Consider the following 5,000-nt stretch of genomic DNA (forward strand, 5'->3'; position numbering starts at 1 on the left):
TATTCTAATATATTGGACTCATATTCTTATGATGGCAGACATAATGCTGCGTTTAAAACCGGGGTTAATGGACATTAAATGAAAGGTCTGGGTCTCTGCATTCTCATGCATTTGGTTTTAAGCTTGTAGTTTGCATCGTTTTGGAGAAATTAACGAAAATATGTCATTCGTTTGATCAATATTCTAAAATATTGGACTCATATTCTTATGATGGCAGACATGATGCTGCGTTTAAAACCGGGGTTAATGGGCTTTAAATGAAAGCTCTGGGTCTCTGCTTTCATATGCATTTGGTTTTAAGCTTGTAGTTTGCACCGTTTTGGAGAAATTAACGAAAATATGTCATTCGTTTGGTCAATTTTCCAAAATATTAAACACATGTTTATTTGATGGCAGACATGATGCTGCGTTTAAAACCGTGGTTAAAGGACATTAAATGAAAGCTCTGTGTCTCTGCTTTCATATGCATTGGGTTTTAAGCTTGTAGTATGTACCGTTTTGGAGAAATTAACGAAAATATGTCATTCATTTGATCAATATTCTAAAATATTGGACTCATATTCTTATGATGGCAGACATGATGCTGCGTTTAAAACCGGGGTTAATGGACATTAAATGAAAGCTCTGGGTCTCTGCTTTCTCATGCATTTGGTTTTAAGCTTGTAGATTGTACCGTTTTGGAGAAATTAACGGAAATATGTCATCCGTTTGATCAATATTCTAAAATATTGGACTCATATTCTTATGATGGCAGACATGATGCTGCGTTTAAAACCGGGGTGAATGGACATTAAATGAAAGCTCTGGGTCTCTGCTTTCATATGCATTTGGTTTTAAGCTTGTAGTTTGCACCGTTTTGGAGAAATTAACGAAAATATGTCATTCGTTTGGTCAATTTTCCAAAATATTAAACACATTTTTATTTGATGGCAGACATGATGCTGCGTTTAAAACCGGGGTGAATGGACATTAAATGAAAGCTCTGGGTCTCTGCTTTCATATGCATTTGGTTTTAAGCTTGTAGTATGTACCGTTTTGGAGAAATTAACGGAAATATGTCATCCTTTTGGTCAATATTCTAATATATTGGACTCATATTCTTATGATGGTGACATGATGCTGCGTTTAAAACCGGGGTTAATGGACATTAATTGAAAGCTCTGGGTCTCTACTTTCATATGCATTGGGTTTTAAGCTTGTAGTATGCACCGTTTTGGAGAAATAAACGGAAATATGTCATCCTTTTGGTCAATATTCTAATATATTGGACTCATATTCTTATGATGGCAGACATGATGCTGCGTTTAAAACCGGGGTTAATGGACATTAAATGAAAGGTCTGGGTCTCTGCATTCTCATGCATTTGGTTTTAAGCTTGTAGTTTGCATTGTTTTGGAGAAATTAACGAAAATATGTCATTCGTTTGATCAATATTCTAAAATATTGGACTCATATTCTTATGATGGCAGACATGATGCTGCGTTTAAAACCGGGGTTAATGGGCTTTAAATGAAAGCTCTGGGTCTCTGCTTTCATATGCATTTGGTTTTAAGCTTGTAGTTTGCACCGTTTTGGAGAAATTAACGAAAATATGTCATTCGTTTGGTCAATTTTCCAAAATATTAAACACATGTTTATTTGATGGCAGACATGATGCTGCGTTTAAAACCGGGGTTAAAGGACATTAAATGAAAGCTCTGTGTCTCTGCTTTCATATGCATTGGGTTTTAAGCTTGTAGTATGTACCGTTTTGGAGAAATTAACGAAAATATGTCATTCGTTTGATCAATATTCTAAAATATTGGACTCATATTCTTATGATGGCAGACATGATGCTGCGTTTAAAACCGGGGTTAATGGACATTAAATGAAAGCTCTGGGTCTCTGCTTTCTCATGCATTTGGTTTTAAGCTTGTAGATTGTACCGTTTTGGAGAAATTAACGGAAATATGTCATCCGTTTGATCAATATTCTAAAATATTGGACTCATATTCTTATAATGGCAGACATGATGCTGCGTTTAAAACCGGGGTGAATGGACATTAAATGAAAGCTCTGGGTCTCTGCTTTCATATGCATTTGGTTTTAAGCTTGTAGTATGTACCGTTTTGGAGAAATTAACGGAAATATGTCATCCTTTTGGTCAATATTCTAATATATTGGACTCATATTCTTATGATGGTGACATGATGCTGCTTTTAAAACCGGGGTTAATGGACATTAAATAAAAGCTGAGGATCTCTGCTTTCTCTTGCATTTGGTTTTAAGCTTGTAGTTTGCACCGTTTTGGAGAAATTAACGAAAATATGTCATACGTTTGATCAATATTCTAAAATATTGGACTCATATTCTTATGATGGCAGACATGATGCAGCGTTTAAAACCGGGGTTAATGGGCTTTAAATGAAAGCTCTGGGTCTCTGCTTTCTCATGCATTTGGTTTTAAGCTTGTAGATTGTACCGTTTTTGGAGAAATTAACGAAAATATGCCATTCGTTTGGTCAATTTTCCAAAATATTAAACACATTTTTATTTGATGGCAGACATGATGCTGCGTTTAAAACCGCGGTTAAAGGACATTAAATGAAAGCTCTGGGTCTCTGCTTTCATATGCATTTGGTTTTAAGCTTGTAGTATGTACCGTTTTGGAGAAATTAACGGAAATATGTCATCCGTTTGGTCAATATTCTAAAATATTGGACTCATATTCTTATGATGGTGACATGATGCTGCGTTTAAAACCGGGGTTAATGGACATTAAATGAAAGCTCAGGATCTCTGCTTTCTGATGCATTTGGTTTTAAGCTTGTAGTATGCACCGTTTTGGAGAAATTAACGAAAATATATCATTCGTTTGATCAATATTCTAAAATATTGGACTCATATTCTTATGATGGCAGACATAATGCTGCGTTTAAAACCGGGGTTAATGGACATTAAATGAAAGCTCTGGGTCTCTGCTTTCATATGCATTTGGTTTTAAGCTTGTAGATTGCACCGTTTTCGAGAAATTAACGAGAATATGTCATTCGTTTGGTCAATTTTCCAAAATATTAAACACATTTTTATTTGATGGCAGACATGATGCTGCGTTTAAAACCGCGGTTAAAGGACATTAAATGAAAGCTCTGGGTCTCTGCTTTCATATGCATTGGGTTTTAATCTTGTAGTATGTACCGTTTTGGAGAAATTAACGGAAATATGTCATCCGTTTGGTCAATATTCTAAAATATTGGACTCATATTCTTATGATGGTGACATGATGCTGCGTTTAAAACCGGGGTTAATGGATATTAAATGAAAGCTCTGGGTCTCTGCTTTCACATGCATTTTGTTTTAAGCTTGTAGATTGCACCGTTTTGTAGAAATTAACGAAAATATGTCATCCGTTTGGTCAATATTCTAAAATATTGGACTCATATTCTTATGATGGCAGACATGATGCTGCTTTTAAACCCGGGGTTAATGGACATTAAATGAAAGCTCTGGGTCTCTGCTTTCACATGCATTTGGTTTTAAGCTTGTAGTATGCACCGTTTTGGAGAAATTAACGGAAATATGTCATCCGTTTGGTCAATTTTCCAAAATATTGGACACATTTTTTTATGATGGCAGACATGATGCTGCTTTTAAACCCGGGGTTAATGGACATTAAATGAAAGCTCTGGGTCTCTGCTTTCACATGCATTTGGTTTTAAGCTTGTAGTATGCACCGTTTTGGAAATATTAATGAAAATATGCCATCCGTTTCGTCAAAATTCCAAAATATTGGACTCATTCTTATGATGGCAGACATGATGTTGCGTTTAAAACCGGGGTTAATGGACATTAAATGAAAGCTCTGTGTCTCTGCTTTCATATGCATTGGGTTTTAAGCTTGTAGTATACACCGTTTTGGAGAAATTAACGGAAATATGTCATCCTTTTGGTCAATATTCTAATATATAGGACTCATATTCTTATGATGGCAGACATGATGTTGCGTTTAAAACCGGGGTTAATGGACATTAAATGAAAGCTCTGTGTCTCTGCTTTCATATGCATTGGGTTTTAAGCTTGTAGTATGCACCGTTTTGGAGAAATTAACGGAAATATGTCATTCGTTTGGTCAATTTTTTAAATATTAAACAAATTTTCATTTGATGACAGACATGATCCTGCGTTTAAAACCGGGGTTAATGGACATTAAATGAAAGCTCTGGGTCTCTGCTTTCATATGCATTGGGTTTTAAGCTTGTAGTATGCACCGTTTTGGAGAAATTAACCGAAATATGTCATCCGTTTGGTCAATATTCTAAAATATTGGACTCATATTCTTATGATGGTAGACCTGATGCTCCGTTTAAAGCCGGGGTTAATGGACATTAAATGAAAGCTCTGTGTCTCTGCTTTCGTATGCATTTGGTTTTAAGCTTGTAGTTTGCACCGTTTTGGAGAAATTAACGAAAATATGTCATTCGTTTGGTCAATTTTCCAAAAAATTAAACACATTTTCCTTTGATGGCAGACATGATGCTGCGTTTAAAACCGGGGTTAAAGGACATTAAATGAAAGCTCTGGGTCTCTGCTTTCATATGCATTGGGTTTTAAGCTTGTAGTATGCACCGTTTTGGAGAAATTAACGGAAATATGTCATCCGTTTGGTCAATATTCTAAAATATTGGACTCATATTCTTATGAAGGTGACATGATGCTGCGTTTAAAACCGGGGTTAATGGACATTACATGAAAGCTCTGGGTCTCTGCTTTCACATGCATTTGGTTTTAAGCTTGTAGATTGCACCGTTTTGGAGAAATTAACGAAAATATGTCATCCGTTTGGTCAATATTCTAAAATATTGGACTCATATTCTTATGATGGCAGACATGATGCTGCTTTTAAACCCGGGGTTAATGGACATTAAATGAAAGCTCTGGGTCTCTGCTTTCACATTCATTTGGTTTTAAGCTTGTAGTATGCACCGTTTTGGAGAAATTAACGAAAATATGTCATCCGTTTG

The sequence above is a fragment of the Atractosteus spatula genome (assembly GCF_055471065.1).
Source record: "Atractosteus spatula isolate fAtrSpa1 chromosome 17 unlocalized genomic scaffold, fAtrSpa1.hap1 SUPER_17_unloc_2, whole genome shotgun sequence".
NCBI lineage: Eukaryota > Metazoa > Chordata > Actinopteri > Semionotiformes > Lepisosteidae > Atractosteus > Atractosteus spatula.